This window comes from Tachypleus tridentatus, chromosome 6 (genome assembly GCF_004210375.1).
Source record: "Tachypleus tridentatus isolate NWPU-2018 chromosome 6, ASM421037v1, whole genome shotgun sequence".
In the NCBI taxonomy this organism is placed as follows: Eukaryota; Metazoa; Arthropoda; class Merostomata; order Xiphosura; family Limulidae; genus Tachypleus; species Tachypleus tridentatus.
This window is the reverse complement of record NC_134830.1, coordinates 14271259-14292371: the sequence shown is the minus strand read 5'-3', so window position 1 is coordinate 14292371 and position 21113 is coordinate 14271259. Positions and strand designations below refer to the sequence as shown.

Here is a 21113-nt window from a genome sequence, read left to right as displayed (position 1 = left end):
TTAATTGAAATAAACAAATTTTATGAAATCAAACTTGATCAATAGAGGCAGAAAAATACAGTCGAGTCAGTCAGCCAATCAAAATTAATATCATTCATGAAATGAATTCGTAAAGCATTCATAGAATAATAATTGGTGGAATAAGTTAGATCAGCAAGTTCTAATATATGAATGAAAAACAGTGCTTTTGGTAACACTACGTTCCAATACTGGCTTTTATCTCACGCTATTTAACAACAAAAGAATAACCTATATTGTTTTTAGTCTATGCGTTGAAAATATATAATAAAATGTGTAGACAAGAAAAATATTTGTTAATTTCTAAACTTAGAGCCTCCATTGATTACAAAGGTCTGCTTTTATTAATAACTTTGGTAAAATAACAGAAAATTACTTAATTCAGAAACTGTTTAATCATAAAATTGAATCACGGTCATCTTTCACCCCGTCACTAAAATTCGTAACGGGTGAACAGTAATCGAACTATTCTATCTGGCTAAACTGGCTAAATGCATTCTGGCTTCTACGACTCCTTTTACTTTCAGTAATCAAGAGAATTAAAGCGTGACGTGATGCGTCACACCCTGGTTCTTATGTAGGTTAGATTTTTATAATAAACTCCTTCATCGTAGTGTTCTACTTTCCTTTGTTCAGAGATAACAAGATGACGATACTATAAATATTTCTTTCAGTAATAACAAATATTTTTCTCTTTAAATAATTCTTACGTAAATGCGCGTCAAACCTCCAAGTACAGATTTACTCCATCAGTAATATTTTACGATTTATAATACGCCTCCAGTTCCTACACCCAATTACATTTACTTATTCTAACTTATCATACTCCGTCATCTTTTACAGGTATTAATGTCTTTTATTTTCATACTATATCCACTCAGTGCATAATGTACCTCTCATCCATTATTCTTGGTATGTTATTTTTTAAATTGTCTCTTATTGCATTATCAAAATATTCGCTAACATGTTCCGATAAAACTAACCTGTCGTGTTTCTCGCAAAAAACATTTCCAGTTTTGAAAAATATTGTCCAGTTTCTAACACTGCATCAACTAAGTTTCCTAAAAGTTTGGTTTTGAGCTTATTTACTGATAGAGTATATTTTATTACAATTTACAGCTTTTACAGTAAATAGCCAGATGGTTAAGGCATTCGACTCGTAATCTGAGGGTCGTTGGTTCGAATCCCTGTTCCACCAAACATGCTCGCCTTTTCGGTCGTGGGGGCGTTATAATGTGACGGTCAATCCCACTATTCGTTGGTAAAAGAGTAGCTAAAAAGTTGATGGTGGTTGGTGTTGACTAGTTGCATTCTCTTTAGTCTTACACCGCTAAATTAGGGACGGCTAGCGCAGATAGCCCTTGTGTAGTTTTGCGCGAAGTTCAAACCAAACTAAATTTTACAGTAAGTAAGATTATTTTGTTAGAACTGGTATGATGTTTCGATCTTTAGTGATTAAGTACTTGATAAAAATAAGTTTCTTAAAATATATAATTTTCTTGTATTTCATAAACGAAAATTCTCTAAATTTCTGTATTTTATCAAAGAGCCCGGCATGGGCAAGTGTGTTAAGGCGTTCGACTCGTAATCCGAGGGGCGGATTTGAATCCTGGTCGCACCAAACATGCTCGCCCTTTCAGCTGTGGGGGCGTTATAAAGTTACGGCCGATCCCACTATTCGTTGGTAAAAGAGTAGTCCAAGAGTTGGTGGTGGATGGTGATGACAAGCTGCCTTTCCTTTAGTCTTACACTTTGCGCGAAATTCGAAAAACAAACAAAACAAACAATTTTATGAAATGGTTAATTTACTTTCTTTATTCATCCAAATAAAAATGAGGTTCGTGAAATACATATTTTGGAAATTACAATCAAGATGTGCCTGGTATGGCCAGGTGATTAACGGCGGGGTTGTTATAATGTAACTCTCAATTCCACCATTCGTTGATAAAAGAGTAGCCCAAGATTAACGGTGGAAAGTGATGACTAACTGCCTTCCTTCTAGTCTTACACTCCTAAATTAGGGACAACTAGGGCAGATAGCGCTCGAGTTGCCTTGCGTGAAATACAGAACAAACCAAACAAGGTCCTAAATTGCGTCATTTAACGATCAAAGAAAAACAATTGTTCATATTCTTTCATTAGCAGTGCATCAGTCTCAAACACATAGTCTCTGTTCGTTTTTTATTGTTTGCAGGAAAAGAGGGGAAATTTTTCATTATCGTCTGTTTTTGAACATTCTGGTTTGTGCGTGACCTAGTGATTAACAGATAGGGCACAAATCGCCTTTAACTGTGGGCGTGTCTATAAGTAACGTTAAATCTCGCAATTCGGAATAGTGGTTTATATGATCGGTGCTGTTCACTAGTTTCCTTTCGTCTCATCATTTTAATCTTGGGATGTGCGATCTGGCTGAATTTTGGTTTGGTTTGTTTTGAATTTTGCGTAAAGCTACACTAGGGCTATCTGCGATATCCGTCCCTAATTTAGCAGTGTAAGATTAGAGGGAAGGCAACTAGTCATCTCCACCTACTGCCAACTCTTGGGCTACTCTTTTACCAACGAATAGTGGGACTGACTGTCACATTATAACGCTCCCATGGCTGAAAGGGCGGGCATGTTTAGTGTGATGAGGATTCGAACCCGCGATCCTCAGATTACAAGTCGAACGCCTTAGCCACCTGGCCATGCCGGGCTGGCTGTATTTAATCAGTTTATAGTTTAAAAATAGAAAATTATGGTCAGATGGGTTTAAACACTACAAACACAAAATATTACATACAAACATTATATTTATAAACACAGCTGTATCCACTCGGATACTTATTTTCTTGTTGGTAATCCCAAAGCTATCATGACTTATCTGTACTGTACCAACCAGGGGTATTAAAACCTGGTTTTCAGAGCTTTAAACCTACGAATTTAACACTGAGCCACTGGTAGGAGGTTGTATTTCTCAGTTGATTATTTCTCAGTAATATTTGTTTATATTTGAAGTTTATTTCCATTCATTAATTGAAAACATAATACGATTAAACGACTTTCAATAAATTCATAGGTAAATAAAGAATAATTAAACATTTTAAAAATATTTTACTTACCCTAATTTTTACTTCATGAAAAAGACCTTTAATCATGAACCGAAACACAGCATTCAAAACATTTAACCGAAAAACAAGAGAATTTTAGGATTTTAACTATAACCCTCAAAGTAGAAATTTGTTTTTCAGCAATCACTATCGGTGAAGTCTACGTTTTGTCTCCTATTGTGTGAATTACGTTTTTGTAATTAATAGGCCTCGATCGAAAAAAAAAATTACTCTAAAAATGGTCTGAAATCAAACTTATTCCCTGTAAGTAGTTAGGTAAGAAGTAATTAAACGGACTATTTATGGTATTTTTCTTCATATTTTTCATATAAATCAAATTTTATTGGGTTTAAATTTCGCGCAAAGCTACAAAAAAGCTATCTACGCTAACCGTCCCTAATATAGCACTCTAAGACAAGAGAGAAGGCAACTAGTCATCACCACCCACCACCAACTTTTGGGCTATTCTTTTACCAACAAATAATGGGATTGACCGAAACATTATAATGCCCCCACGGCTAAAAGAGCGAGCATGTTTAGAGTGACGGGGACTCGAGTCGGCGACCCTCGGATTACGAGTAGAGTGCCTTAACCACGTGGCCATGCCGGGCCAATTTTTGTATATTGGGACTCTGGTAATCAGCTAAGCAGGTATTCACAAGTGATTGGGTGAATAAAGATATTACAAAGTTGAGACATTTCAAAAACAAATGATGATTCATGTGGGCCCTAACGGTGCTTCAATGGTCAAAATAACTTCGAATTTTCAATCTTATCGCCAAATCAAAATATTCCTCATTTTATAATTTTTGTTAATATTATGGTTTTAAAGATCGAATGTAGAGGACTTTAATATTTTAAGAGCTAAATTAATATATTACTTCTATAATTAAAATTTACTCTGTTTTCTGAAAGCAAATGTAACTGTCTTAGCAAATCTCTGACTCAGTTCTGGAAATAAACTGTCGCCACCTAGTGGTTCAGAGGTAAACCTGCTTACAGTGCTAAACATCGGATTTTAATACCAGCGAATGGTACATCACAGAGAGTCTACTAAGTAGCTTCGTGCTTAATAATAGACAAACAAACATAAACGTTGGCAATGCTCAACTAACTGATTTGGTGCGTATCTCCAAGGGCTGCTTCCTTCAAGAGATATGATCCTTGTGGTAAAGCTCCAGATTTCGGAACTGGCAAGTAAAACATTCCTCGCAATTTAAGCTGTGTTGATGTTATGAAAATGACAACCAATCTATTAGTGTGGATGGTGCGTGGTATTATGCTCTTGACTGGCTGCCTATCTTCTGGTTAGTATTTCTAAAATTAGGGTCGGTGGCATGTACTATTAATAATATTTCCATATATACAAAAATAGGAATGTTTTTTTTTCATGTAAACATTCAATTCTTTTCATTGCATCTACGTCTACAGAAATATAATTTCCATTTTTGATCATTTGAGCTATTTCCGCATGTAAAAATTCTGATAGCTTAAAGTACTCAGGTGAACTTTTTATAAACTCCACAGGCAAAAAATATCCTAACAAATAAATCATTTAACCCTGGAACAATGTTACTGTGCAATTCAGTATCACCTTGCCTTTTCAGCAGTGGGGGTGTTATAATGTGACGGTCAATCCCACTTTCGTCGGTAAAAGAGTAGCCAAAGAGTTGGCAGTGGGTGGTGATGACTAGCTGCCTTCCCTCTAGTCTTTATACTGCTAAATTAGGGACAGCTAATGCAGATAGCTTTTGTGTAGCTTTGCGAGAAATTCAAAACAAACAAACAAACAGTCTTACCTTATATTATATAGTCGATTCTTTACGTATCCATAACACTGAAGTCGTAACATTGTCTTCTCTAGTCTTTAGAATCACAAAATAAAACATTTGAAGAAAAATGAATGAGTTAACAACTTTAACGTGGTATCATAGGGTCTATACAAATGGTATTAATCTGTTAAAGTAAAATGAGTTGACAGTTTTCGCGTAATACCATAGATCCCACACAAATATATTTGTTAAAGTATAAATGTGCATACATATTTCAAGTTCACATTGAAGACTCTTCTATCACACCTTTTGCTCGTTTGTTTTGTGTAAGCACAAATATACACAATAGGCCATAAAGATATGTCCTCACCTTTTTGTGCGATGAGCTGCTGAGATTACCGCTGAAGTACGGAAGAGACGCAATATTTGAAAGACAATACTCTACAAGTGAGATGAAAATACTCTACAAGTGCTGTGAAAATACTCTACAAGTGAGATGAAAATATTCAGCAAGTGAGTTGAAAATATTCTGCAAGTGAGACGAAAATACTGTACAAGCTATGTGAAAGTGTTCTACAAGCGATGTGAAAATAGTGTGAATGATATTTTCTCAAGAGTTTAGTTGTCACATTTATTTGCATGATTATTTTCTGGAATGCATTATTTGAGAATTACATATTTGCTATATAAGCACAGTAAGTATGATACTACCAGGATTTGCTTGTGGTGTGAGATGCACACCGACCACAATATAATTGAAAGGTAGTAGAGTTTTTGTTTATGAAAGTTCTATATTTGTTTCGCTCTGAAAACAATTTTGGTTCAATATTTGTTATAGTGTGAACGTCACTAAAGGCGAAGCGTGGTTATAAACACTCGTATTTATCACTAGGCTTATTGTAATATGATTTATAACCACATTCCAGCCATAAAAAATGTTATTATAGAATATATTATCACTATGTTTGTTGTATCCCAGCCTGCCTAATGATCTCTGGTACTGAAGAAAAACGCGTCGTCAAAATTAGATATGACGGATAGAGTGTAGTTAAAATACTTTTATAATTTCTTCTTCTAGGAAATCTTTAAAGACCGAAAAAGTGAGTATTGGTAAAAATACAATATGGTTAATATTGTTGTCTTATTACAAGGATAAATGTTTACAAATTTAGGTCATTCGTCAAAAAAGTGACTAAGTTTGTTATTTTAAAATAGTGATAAACAAAAACTTTTATGCACTAAAGTCTCTTAATTAATGATAACGTTAATTTAGTTATAGCATATAATTACAAATATTTGAAGTTGATTCTATGGCTACAACTAAGTGTAGTTTTAATTGTAACTTAAAAGTTACAATTAAAACTACTAATGCTTATAGTTTGCAGTGAAAACTTTTCAGTGCAGTTTTTAGAAAATTAAAAATATGACGTTAAAGTTAGGGTTTCATATGTTTTTTTTCTAAATCATCGTATATGTGTTAACATGTAAAACAGTGTGGTATATATATTTATATATATAGATAAATATAAAAAGTTTGGGATGATGTTTAAGTATTAATGTTTCAGTCGTTAGTCACAGAAATATTGCTGGTCTAAATAATACTTTATTATCAATAATTATCTCTCAATTTCAGAGTTGGCCAATATCAAAATACAAAAACTCTGGTTTGCCAAATTCCTTTCTGGATAAAAAAAACCCATAAGTGATATCTGTTACAAATATCTCTGGTTCAGACGTGGCCTAGAAACTAACACACTGAACAGAACACTCCAGGATTCATGGTTTGTGTCCAATTGCACATAAAAACCTCGCTTTTTGGAGCCATAGGCAACTTATAAAAGTGACAGTCAAATATTATTATTCGATTAGAATAGGGTATGATTTGATTGGGGATGAGGTAATGTTGGCCAGTTGCCAACCCTCTTGTCTATCAGCTTAAAAATATGGACAGTTAGTACAAATAGACCCTGAGTAGGTTTGCGCGAAATTCAAAAGCAAAAACAAACTAAAAAAGGATGCTCCAAACGAAATGGAAGGAACAAAAATAAAGACTCGCTAAGAGTACAGTGCACGAAAGTGAAGCCAATCATTATATGAAAATATGTAATCCCTATCTGATCGGTCTCGAATTGTTAAAGAAATCCAGCATAGTCAGAAAACAAAATTGAAATACTAGCACTAATAAATCGAACGTGATGTTACAAGATCTTTTTTCAACAAAGATATAAACGAGAGTTTCAGTTCGAGAGAAGTCATAAGACTGTTTCTAAGGGCCTACAATAAAGTCTAAAATGGTTGTAAAGATCGTTTAAGTAGGAAATGATACAAAGGCCTACAAGGAATTATTCTTCAATTGCCCCATTTAGCTTACAGGTGATCGCCAAGATCTGTCGGTGAAAAACACAGGGAAAACAAATTTAGTTTCAAAACCTCTAAAGTTGGAAAAAGAAACAAATGTTTGCATGCTGTTAACCATATTATTACTTCAGTCAAGTGAATAGTTTAGATAGGTTTGACGTTCTAAACAGGATATTGGAAACTCTGATTTATAGTAGTCAATCTATAAATCACAATCAAAAGTTAAATATATGAACGTGCCAGTCAAACGATAAAAATTAGAGTTTAATGAACAAAAATGAAAGTTTGTTTGTAATTTAGCACAAAACTACACCATGGGCTATCTGCGCTCTGAAAAATACGGGTATTGAAACCCAGTTTCTAGCGTTATAAACTCACAGACATACTGCTGTGTCACTGGGAGTGTGCTAAAGGTATTTGTTTTTTTGTTTTTTTAATTTAAGCACAAAGCTATACAATGGGCGATCTTTGCTTTCTCCACCACGGGTATCGAAACGCGGTTTCTAGCGTTGTAAGTTATCAGATATATTACTATATCAATGAGGGCGTGCTTAAGGTATTTATTTCGTATTTTAAAACTGATTATAGTGCCAAAGGTTTTTATTAATTGTCAAGTAGAAAAAACAAACTCATGCTTTCAACATATTATTGGCTCAGCGTGGCCAGGTGGGTTAAGGCGGTGGATTCGTAATCTGAGGGTCGCGGGTTCGAATCCCCGTCGCATCAAACATGCTCGCCCTTTCAGCCGTGGGAGCTCTATAATGTGACGGTCAATCTAACTATTCATTGGTAAAAGAGTAGCCCAAACGTTGGCGGTGGGTGGTGATGACTAGCTGCCTTTCCTCTAGTCTTACGCTGCTAAATTAGGGACGGCTAGCGCAGATAGCCCTCGTGTAGCTTTGCGCGAAATTCAAAAACAAACATTCAAACTTCGCTGTAATGACAGCTCTTTCAATCTTCAGTAGAAATGTGTTTTCTTTCTTCTCAATAATGATGGCGCTTTTCATACTCTTATATCACTCTTTTTTGCTATCATTACAGGCGTTTTTCCTGTGAATCTTAATAAGTCATTGAGCTGTTTATTTGGAAGCCCTGCATTTACTAATGACACTTCCGTTTCAGGTAAAGTTTTTGTTCGCTTAGTTATCGTAAAAATTTACAATACTAAAATTCAGGATTCGATTCCTTGCGGTGGGCAAAGGAAATATAGTCCATTGCATGACTTTGGTCTATCAGTAAGCAAAAGTCTGACTTTAGCGGGCGTAGATACACTAGAATGATTCACAATAAAAGTTATTAATTAAATACTGAATTGAAGATTTCTCTAAATTGTAAAGCGTAAAACCAAGTCAGTCTTAATTATTGATTTATATTTCAAAAATTCAAACTCCTATTTAAGCAATTATATAAGCAATTGAGTGACTATGTTCTATTCTGAATTCATTAAAATATCAACCTTCATAGAACAGTTATTTGAAATGTTTCAAATGCATGTTCTAAGTTCTTGCGCTTTTGATGGAGTTGAAAACCTTAATATGAAATTATGAGCACATTATTTGTTACACTACTATCATTTCATAATAGATTAAACTTCAATATTAAATTTTGAGCATTTAATGATTAATAAAAACCTCAATATGAAATTAAAAGTATATTTTCTATATTGAATTTAATAGCAGTTATTACAAAATATAATTTTGGCACTAAGAGCAAAATATTTAATATTTTTACACAGTTTACTTAAATTATTTTATCAACCTTTTAAGACTAAACTACACTTGAAGCTGACAAACCCTGGATACTAGGAGAGATAATTTCAACTATATTAAACAGACATTATGGATCATGAAGTTTGAAAATCACGAGATACAGTCCGTTTTAATATAATTGATGGGATTAAGTAATCTGATGTTACGTTGATGTCTGTAATGGTTGCATGTTCCAATCAGATTAAATGTATTTTCATTGTTTAACAGACATGTACAAGCAAAAACACAAACTTTTAGCTACTGTTTCTGAAATCTTTAAATAGCTTACATCGGTCACTTCCTGGAGCATCGGTAAGTCTACGGATTTATAACACTAAAATCAGACGTTCGATTCTCCTCAGTGGATACAGCGGATGGCTCGATGTGGTTTTGCTGTAAGAAAAACACACACACACATAGCTTACATTAGAATAAAAATATCGTCTTTTATAACAAGAAATGTATATACTATTCTCTATAAAATATAGTAATGAATATATGATATAATTGCATCATAGTATAAAACATTTCGCTAATTGTCTTAAACTAAATGGTGCAAGTGTGATATCTCTCTCTGTCTGTTTTCTTATAACAAAGCCTCATTGTTCTATTTGCTAAGTCCACTGAGGGGAATCGCACCCATAATTTTAGCGTTGTAAATCCGTAGACTTACCGCTGTACCAACGGCGGTAAATGTGAATGAATAATTTAGTGTTATAATAAATAGTAATTACTAAACAACATATAACACAAAATATTTGCATATTAAGATGAAGTACTGTGACATATTTCAACAAAATGTTCGATTAAGTTGTGTATAACACAATACTATGGTGGCGAAGTAGACCTGAGCGCTGAACATATTCCCTGAGCAACTAGCAAAGAAATATTATATTTCAAATAATATTGTTACTTTTATTTCATCATATTATTATACTTATTTCGTCTGCAAAAAACGAATATTTGTTTTCACAATTACCTTTTAAGATCCATGAAACAAAAACATAAAAACAAACAACCTGAAATTTTCAGACTAAACATATAAACTAAGAAAAAGTGAAATTTGTAGTATTCGTATTATGAGTGTTTTATCGATATGTTTAAAATACCATATTTTTCTCAAAAAATAAATAAAAACACGTAAAAGGATGAAAGTTTACAGGATTTTAAAAAATGCAGTCCAACAAAACAACAGAAATGCAAAACACCTGGCAATTGATAGTATATTGCGTAACAATTGATAACATATTGCGTAGTAATTGATAGTATATTGCGTAACAATTGATAACATATTGCGTAGTAATTGATAGTATATTGCGTAACAATTGATAAAATATTGCGTAGTAATTGATAGTATATTGCGTAGCAATTGATAATATATTGCTTAGTAATTGATAGTATATTGCGTAGTATAGAAACATCTTTTAATGCTTCTGGCTATATTATATATTTATATATATAAGACAGTTTGAAACATTCAAACACTTTTTAAGAAATCAGCCATTATACTGAGTAGTTGGGAAACACTCGATGATCAGACATTAGACAAAACCTGAAAGGCGACCTACATTGTAATCAGCTTCAATCTGTTGAACCATTCTGCTATTTGAAGCACGTCAAGTAAAATAGAGATTCATAGAAATTCTAGAACATTGGAGTACGTTACTGAAATAAAATTGTGTCAGAATAAATAAATTAGGTATGCTGATAAACTCGCTTTATCGATTTTCCGTCATTCAATGTATGAATAAACGCGTAAGGAAAATATATATTTAGACGTTTTCTTTACTACAACTAATCGATCTTACGAATCATTCCTTGTTCTAAAGGCCAGTTACGAATGTTGATGTAAATAATTGTCGTCATATTTGTCTTTCGTGCATAAACTATTTTATTAGCGAGTGTTGGTTTTGTTTGTTTTTTTCTTGCATTATCCAACCTAAGCAGAGTTAACAAATGCTAAATGTTTTACTCTATTTATTAATATATATCAATAGTGGAAATATATTATTTATTAATATTTTTATCATAAATGCTACGTTTTAAGTAAAAGACGTAGATCCTAACCACAGGATGAAGTAGTACAAATTTTTTAGGAACAACATGTGTAAATCATGCCCTTTACTAGAAGTTTTTCACCTATTTTTATAATGGGTGAAATATTATAAATAAAAATGTTTGTTTTATCCTAACATAGATTATTGATAATATAACTAAAAAGGAAATTGTTTGTCAGAATTGAGTTAAATTATTTGCAAAGACTTAATTTTTTTTTAAATCTAACATATTATTAAAATTTAGAAAATGTAGACCAAAGAGGTTGTTTATACGACAGCATACTTTGACAAATTATATCACTTTAAACTTCAATTCAATGATTTAAAGGAACAAATTATTCTCGTTGCATGTGCCACACCAGACTTAACCGGGAACGTTTGTAGATTTCGAACGTTATTAATTGTTTAACTTCAGTGAGTTAATTTCGGATGTTAGTATTTCTACGAAAACATTAAATATCTTTGTCTGTGGAAAGTCAGCTTATGAGGGGCGTGTAGCCAGCTAAGCTAGCTTAGGCTAAATATAACAACTCAGAATTAATTTGTTCGTCGTGGATCTGAACGTCGATAAAATATTGCGTTCGGTACCAGATAAAAGTCTGAATATTGTTCGTGAGTTTAAAAATTTGTTGTATATAAATAATTATTTGTAACAACCATAATTATAAATTGTATTTTTTTTATATTAAAATATATTTGTATTAAGAAAGAAAATTGTGTATATCAATCTTGTTGGCAAATATCATAAATTTGATAAGAATCAACATTCGGTTAACTTCTAATTTCAAATTTTCGGTTTATGAAATCGCAATACGCAACGTACGTAACATAATAAATCAGATACACGTTCAGGATAAACAATAATACATAATATATGGTTAGAAATGTTATAGACAAACTGAGAAATATTTTGTATAAGTTTAAAACTTTTTAAGAAAGATGATACAAAATAGTGATAACAGAATGATAACAAAATAGTGGTAACAGAATAATAACAAAATAGTGATAACAGAATGATAACAAAATAGTGGTAACAGAATGATAACAAAATAGTGATAACAGAATGATAACAAAATAGTGATAACAGAATGATAACAAAATAGTGGTAACAGAATGATAACAAAATAGTGGTAACAGAATGATAACAAATTATTGATAACAGAATGATAACAAAATAGTGATAACAGAATGATAACAAAATAGTGGTAACAGAATGATAACAAAATAGTGATAACAGAATGATAACAAAATAGTGGTAACACAATAATAACAAAATAGTGATAACAGAATGATAACAAAATAGTGGTAACAGAATGATAACAAAATAGTGATAACAGAATGATAACAAAATAGTGATAACAGAATGATAACAAAATAGTGGTAACAGAATGATAACAAAATAGTGGTAACAGAATGATAACAAATTATTGATAACAGAATGATAACAAAATAGTGATAACAGAATGATAACAAAATAGTGGTAACAGAATGATACCAAAATAGTGGTAACAGAATGATAACAAAATAGTGGTAACAGAATGATAATAAATTAGTGATAACAGAATGATAACAAAATAGTGATAACAGAATGATAACAAAGTAGTGGTAACAGAATGATAACAAAATAGTAGTAACAGAATGATAACAAAATAGTGATAACAGAATGATAACAAAATAGTGATAACAGAATGATAAGAACGTAAAAAAATGAATTTTACAGAATGCAGGAATCACCTTTTTAAATCAACAAACTCATATTGTCCATCAATCAAAATATAACATGTAATGAGTAAACTAGGTTTTTTGTTTTCTTCCAGTTTTACACTATTTTGCTGGACCTTTTAGTTTTTAATAGCACATCAAAAGCACTACAACTGAGGGTTGCATGATCCTTCAGGACTACTTTATTCGCTCGTTTGTTTGAAGGAATTATTTATGAGTTACTCCTACGGTTTTGAAGCACATTTAAATCAGGTTGCTGCCTGCGAACATTATACGCTTAGAATAATGAAGACATTTTTTTATTTGTTCTGAACTAATTGTAATCACGTTTTCAACATGTATAACAACAGACTCCGTACATCATTTCATATCAGTACGCAGAATCTGGTCTTGCTGAGCTAAAAGGAAAAAAAAAGTAACCATAATGAGGCATCATTAATTATTTCTAAATAAATTATAGAAAAAAACATTTTAACATATTATTTTAGTTTTTGCAGTTATAGTTACGATAAGCTATCAGAGCTATCTGCTGCCGTCCCTAATTATGAACTAATGACCAGATAGAAAACAGCCGCCCCATTGCATCCTATTACCATCCATTGGAATTGTCTATTACTCTTATAACGTGCTAACAGGTAAGAGTAGAAGAAATATTTTGTGATGTCACACACCAGCTTCAACATTCAGGTCTCTTCTTAGAGCCAACCCACGCCCGTTTCTTAAAAAAAACAAAAACAAAATTCCAAAACAGTAAAGTAATAGTGTATTCAAATACCAACATTGTACATATTTAATGGGTCAGTTTATTGTTAAGTCTAGACAACTCACACAGTTATCAGTTTGTCTTCAACTTAAGATAAGTAGAAAAGTTGGTTAAAAGACCTTTATTGTATTTTTATGTCAAAAGTAAGGGTTCTAAAGTTGGATGGATGTAATGGGGTATTTTGATGGTATGTTATACTAATACTTCGGTCTAGAAAACGTTATTAAGCAACGCATAACCGTTATATATCATCGAGCTAAACGGCGAAACAAAAAATGTTAATGGTGCAAGTAAAAATCATTCAGGGCTGCGAGGACTGGTTACCTCACTAATTAAATTTACCAGCGTTGTGTTAATCGATGGTATGTAAATCCTGTTCAATTGGAGAACAAAGATTTCGTGATCGCAACGAAGGAAGTGCTGGTGTAATGGGCTGTAAGTAATAGCCAAGAGCACAAGTAATATCAATATGAAAGAGAATACACATGTGTTGAGATAACATTTAAAAACAGGATTTGAGAGAAACTGCGTATTACATCATTCAAATAAACATTTAATTACGAAAAGAAACTAAGTTTGTTTGTTTTGTTTTGAATTTCGCCCAAAGCTACTCGAGGGCTATCTGGGCTAGCCGTCCCTAATTTAGCAGTGTAAGACCAGGGGGAAGGCACTGCCAACTGCCAACTCTTGGGCTACTCTTTTATCAACGATTGGGGGATTGACCGTTACATTACAACAATCCCACGGCTGAAAGGGTGAGTATGTTTGGTGCGACCGAGATTCGAACCCGCGACCCTCGGATTACGAGTCGAACGCCTTAACACGTTTGATCATGCCGGGCCAAGAAATTAAGTATTCATAATACTGTCAATCATACCTGCTTGTTTATTGTGATCCAAGCCTAGCTCACAGCTGCCAGACTTGTTTTCTTATCAACAGTGAACGTATTTAAATACAAATTAAGAAAGAGTTACAACGCTTAAATCAAGGGTTCGATTCCCTTCGGTGGACTCAGCAGATAGCCCCATGTGGCTTTGCTATAAGAAAACACACACATACACAAAATAAAATCCAATTTAATTCTAGTTGATGCTACGATTTATATTATGTTTAAAATTTAAATTATCTCAGGAAACGGTGAGCTTGGGTTCTGTATGTGGACAGATAATTAAGTTTGTTTCAAATATCCACGTAAACCTAAACAAAAGACACTTATGATAGCCATTACTAATTTTGAACTGATGGACTAGAGCAGCTAGTCAATATCATTCATCGTCAACTTTTCGGTTACTCTGATGGAAAAGTGATACTTCCTTTGACTCGTATAATGCACTCATCTCACTTTTGCGCCAAAGGAACGTTAGACATTAACCATTATATCAATAATGTATATTAGAGCTCCGAAGAAGAAAGGTTTTAAAGAGTTTAAAAAATGGAGATATTAATCAGTTTTTAAACCCTAACATATAGAAAACATACATAGGACAAATATCAGCAAAAAACCTTTATTTTAAAATATAGATAAAACATCGTTTACACTGCATAATAAATTCTGTAAAAATATTGTGTAATTTTAAGCCCAAGTTTATAAATTATAAACACAACTGTGACATCATCCTCAGTAAGGAGCTTAATGAAGGTGATGTTAGGGAAAGAAGTGTGTCACGTGATTTATAATGCTTGACATAAAAACTCTCTAAAAGTTGTTTGTACATCACTAGAACTCCCACGTGCAGAAATATCCTCAGTTTATCAGGGGTTTTAGTTTTATTTTAAATTTATCACAATCCTTCACGAGAGCTGTCTACGTTAGTCGTTTCTAGTTTGGCAGTGAGAGACTAGACGAAAGGCAGCTAGTCAACACCACCTACCACCAACTATGGGGCTACTCTTCTACCAACTGTCACGTTAAAACGGCTTCACGTCTGAACAGACGAACATGCTCGGTGACTCAGATTCGAACCAGCGATCCTCAGATTGGGAGTCGAGTGCTCTAATCAGCAGGCAGCATATTTTTTTATTATTTTAAACAACCTGGAACTCCCGATTTACAGCTTGACACCCTAATAACTAAATCAAACCCAGCACTGTCTTACAAAACACGAACACAATATTCAGTAAGAAGCCAGTCTGATACAAGGACTTTCACTGTTAAGATTTTTTTAACCTTTAAATAAAAAACCATTATATGTTATAAATACAGAAATATGTTTATTTCATATAAAATATCAACTTAAGAAATCTAAAAAAAAACGCACACGTTTTCCAACAGCCAATCACGAAAGACTTCTATGAAACGTTTCCATCTCCTGCATCTTTAAGTTTATATATATCAAACTTTTTTCTTAGAACACAGATAATTTTCTACATATCAGAATGTTTATGAGGGAAGAGGGTTTGTGTCAACAAATAGTATATCTTTAATAGTACTTTTCCCATTCTCAGGAAATACAGAATAAGATTAATTCATGTTTCTCCAATGTATTTAGTAATTACACGTATAAATGTGTACACTGTTAGTGGAGAAGATACACATAATGTATATTTCTACTGGGAATCCAAAGAAAAAATGGGTAGCAATTTAGGCCTTAAGAGAATGGGAAAAAAGTGAACGATAGCATTGGTTGTAAGATTAATGGTCACGCAAAGTTTTGGATTTCTTTTATTCCGTATGAGATTGGTCCAATTATAAGACTCAAACCAGTAATGGAAAGATGAAAAGTAACACGGTTTTCTTTCAAGGGAGACACGAATCATCATTTGTTGTATAAACAAAAAAAGGGGAAAATATCTAGCTTTCTACAATCACGTCGTTTTAGAAATACTGCTTTGTTTCCATGGCAACAACTGCAAGATTCCAGAAGTAAAGTGTAATATTTCAACCAATATTATTAAGCGATAAAAATCTGAACAACCACAAGATATATTACGCAAATGTTCACATTTTCAACGCTAAGCATTTGTTTCTACTATTATTATAATGTGAAGTTCCTAGGCACGCTGGCATAATTTTTGTTCATGTATAAAATATGCCTTAAAGTCATTTTAACTGTTTCTATCTGAAACATTTTTTGTTACAGAAACATTAAAGTGCAAGTCCAAATAGATATATAGGAATAAAGTGTCCATAACAGAAAACTTTAAGTTTGAATCACTTGCAGAAAACCAAGAACCAATACCTCATAGATCAAGTCTTGAAACATTCTAAAGAAATAATTCTACAGACTATATTTTTTTCACTTTCATCTATTCTTTATTGGGAGATTTTAATAACACCAATTTACAGATTATAACTTTTACATAGTTCATGTTTTCATTTTCTAGGTAATCTAATGATATATTTTCACAGACTATAATTTTTGTGCAGTTCATATTTTCCTTGTTTGAATAATCTAATGATTATGTCTTTTCACAAACTATAATTCGTACATATTTCATGTTTTCTCTTTTGGGATAGCCTAATCATATAGTTTTCATATGATTTACGCTGCTTTTGTCAGTCTTGTATACATTGGGTCACACGATTACGCAATAGTTTTTTTAGAAATAGTAGTTTCTACATAAAGGCCTATGTGAGTTTATTTCTTTATCATCGGTTGTAAGAGGTGAAAAGTGTTCGCAAATAAATGGCCAAATCAACAGATTGTGTAAGATATGATGACTTAAAAACTTTGACTTTTTCACTCCTATTGAACGTTGTTTTTCACTGGGTTATACTTTTTCTTAAAAATCAAAACAGTAGAAAATTTTGTCTTACTTCGACTAAGTATGTATATGTATCGATAAGCATTTTTCTTAAACATGCAGCGTTTTCCCTTATTTATTATTTATATTTATACACAGAAACATTAGAATTTCGGTTACATATTTCACACAATGTTTATGCATACACATATTGCTGTGAAATCAACTAATCGTAACCAGTAGATTAGTTTCCTTCCCTTGGGTTTGTCCCCCAGGGGTCAGCGGTACGTTTATAGACTTGAACATCTAAAATTCGGGATTCGAGTCCTCGGAATGGATAGAAAACAGATAATCGATCGTTTACTTTTAAGCTATTAAGAACACTCTCAATTTCCTCATTTAATATCATTCCAAAATCTTGAATCAAACACAAGATGACATAAAGAAAAATCATTATTGTAAACAAGGGACTTGTTAATTATAATTCACATTATGATTTATCAGTTCATAAACTGATTTGAAGAAATGTTTTGCTGTTTATTGAAACTATCTACAATGCCATGAAAGGTAAATTTGAATAACGTTAGAAACTGCTTTTGTTTACTTTTATAGGCCCTGTAAGTAGTGTTAGTAAATGTTCCGAAACTTGTTAAGATAAATAGAGTAAAGACCCTTTACAACACTGGCTGTCATAATGAACACTTAATAGATAAAGTAAGTAAATCTCGACTGACTTCGTATCTGCAGTGTAATTCAAGGACGATAAGTTGCGTTAATAAGTTTTTGTGCAGGTTATAAATGATACTTCGTCAACTGAGAACTGACGAAAACCCCACCAATTAAGATGGCGCTGTGAACGTCGTACTGAACCAGGAAATACCTTTCTGAAGTCATTTTATACGGTTTAGTTTAACAGACAACCTCTGACTCAATGGTAGAAATTATGACTATTTTAGTAGGTAGTGTGGTATCCCTTAAGTAGAAATTACCCGGAAGTCTAAAGGAGAGGTACATGGCTGTGTAGGACATTGTAAAAGAATCATTTTGCCTTGTCTTCTTTTATCTGAGTAGTAAATAAGGTATTTCTATCCCTCCCTCTGCGTAGTACTCTGGTGGAACAGAGGTATGACCTCGGATTTACAGCGCTAAAATTAACGGTTCGATACTCAGCTGTTACATCAGATAGCTCGATGGAGCTTTGCTATAAGAAAACACACACACACCAAAGTAAACCAACCTTCCTCTATTTCAACATAATTTTAGTAAAACACACACAAACCAAAGTTGACCAACTTTCCTCCATTTCGACATTATCTTAGTAAAACACACACACACCAAAGTTGTCCAGCCTTCCTCTATTTCAACATTATTTTAGTAAAACACACATACACCAAAGTTGACCAGCCTTCCTCTATTTCAACATTATTTTAGTAAAACACACACACCAAAGTTGACCAGCCTTCCCCTATTTCAACATTATTTTAAACACACACAGACCATAGTTGACCAGCCTTCCTCTATTTCAACATTATTTTAGTAAAACACACACACCAAAGTTGACCAGCCTTCCCCTATTTCAACATTATTTTAAACACACACAGACCATAGTTGACCAGCCTTCCTCTATTTCAACATTATTTTAGTAAAACACACACACCAAAGTTGACCAGCCTTTCTCTATTTCAACATTACTTTAGTAAAACACACACACACCAAAGGTGACCAGCCTTCCCCTATTTCAACATTATTTTAGTAAAGTACACACACCAAGGTTGACAAGCCTTCCTCTATTTCAACATTATTTTAGTAAAACACATACACACCAAAGTTGACCAGCCTCCCTCTATTTCAACATTATTTTAGTAAAACACACACACACCAAAGTTGACCAGCCTTCCTCTATTTCGACATTATTTTAGTACTGTTCTTATTCTTGTAATGTTTATGCGCTAAAACTACGAGAAGTCTTCGAATCTTTTTTCTCACCTGATTTTGAATCGATTTTCGGAACATCAGATAAGGATACATCCATAATTTTTGTTTGTGTTTTGAATTTGGCGCAAAACTCCACGAGGACAATCTGCGATAATCGTCCCTAATTTAGCTGTGTGAGACCAGAGGAATATGCTCAAGTGTAGCCCAATATGCTCGCCCTTTCAGCCATGGAGACGTTATTATAATGTGCAGTCAATCTCACTATTCGGTGGTGAAAGAGTACCCGAAAAGTTGGCGGTAGGTGGTGATGACTAGCTATCTTCTCTTCTAGTTTTACACTGATAAATTATGGACAGCGAGTGAGGATAGCTCTGGAGTGGTTTGCGCGAAATTCAGAACACAAACAAACTCACGTAGCCTTCTTGACAGGAATACTGGCCAACAGCTGTAAGACCTCGGAAATTTAAATTTCTTTATGGACACAGGTGATGAGAAAGTTGTTTACTTTCGATAAAGTAACTTTATGAGATCTATTTTCTTTTTTATGTAGTTATTTTTTGGTTTGGTTTGTTTTGAATTTCGCGCAAAGCTACACAAGGGCTATCTCGTCTAGCCGTCCCTAATTTAGCAGTGTAAGCCTAGAGGGAATGCAGCTAGCTAGTCATCACCGCCCACCACCAACTCTTGGGCTACACTTTTACCAACGAATAGTAGAATTGACTGTCACATTATGACGCGTTAACGGTTGAAATGGCGAGCATTTTAGTGTGACGGGGATTCAAACCCAAGACCCTCAGATTACGATGATGGACTATATCCATGAGTTTACTGCTCTTGTATACAGACATATATTTTGGGCACTTAACAGTACTTTTCCACTGAAGTGTCTCTGACTTTTCTTACGGTTACCTTTCTGGGCAACTGGTGTTCCATCGTGATCGTATCCATACCAACTACACTTGTAACAGTTTGAACATTTTGCTACTTTACATATTACAGGCTAACTTTGAATCCGGTCTCCTTTTCATTTCGACAAGTACAAACATTCAAAGATGCTGACTCGTTGCCATAGCATTTCCTCCCAGGTTTCACAAAAAATTCCGAAATGGTGAGTATTCCATAAATAATGTACTAAAACTATACCGAGGGCTTTTCTCTGAATTAGTAAAAAGTTACTCAAACCCAACTCTACTGAAAAAAACCAACGATGACTTATTTGGATGTTATCAAATTAGAACGAAGTACAACTATGGATTTCTCACAACATAATCCATATTCCTGTTGATTTTCAGAAAAAAAGACCAAATGCAGTTTGATTTCTTACGTTTTTCAGTAAAGCTAATTAAAAATGAAACCATATCCTAAATCAACTATTTAATAAAAACGTGGTCGAGAACTATATTTCTTCTTGACACACAAGGATGATAAGAAATTCAGTCGTGGTACGTTTTTATGGCATCTTGATGGAATTCAAAAGTCAAAGTCAACAACTGTTATATCTGCCATATCTGTTTCTGTTAAGTATAAGATTTCTGTTTGAAAGTAGTGCATAAAATAAAATAGTGTCAACTTTATTTTCAGGCTAACCAAACCATGGATAAAATACAAAACAAAATATTAAACTACATGACTTTCCAGCTAACCAAACCATGGATAAAGTACAAAACAAAATATTAAACTACATGACTTTCCAGCTAACCAAACCATGGATAATGTATAAAACAAAATATTAAACTACATGACTTTCCAGCTAACCAAACCATGGGTAAAGTATAAAACAAACTATTAAACTACATGACTTTACGTCAGCTGGATTTTCAAAACCACACCGCTTCGTTAATAATTTTATAAAACTACAACCAAATATTGTACATATTAATATTTAACAGTAACTTAGAAAACTATTTACAAATATGTTAACGCAAATAAAATAAAAAAAATTGATTAAATATTTATTAATCGTAAGTTTC

At 33.2% G+C, this 21113-nt stretch overlaps 1 protein-coding gene across 2 annotated transcripts in view; it reads right to left on the bottom strand.

Moving 5' to 3' along the window:
• Positions 1 to 21113, bottom strand: part of LOC143251962 (uncharacterized) — a 71851-nt gene that overhangs the window by 29056 nt on the left and 21682 nt on the right. For both annotated transcript variants that reach the window (XM_076503370.1, XM_076503371.1), the window contains exon 2: positions 9272 to 9375. The gene's annotated coding sequence lies outside the window, so the exon portion shown is untranslated. The remainder of the gene's footprint in view (positions 1 to 9271; positions 9376 to 21113) is intronic.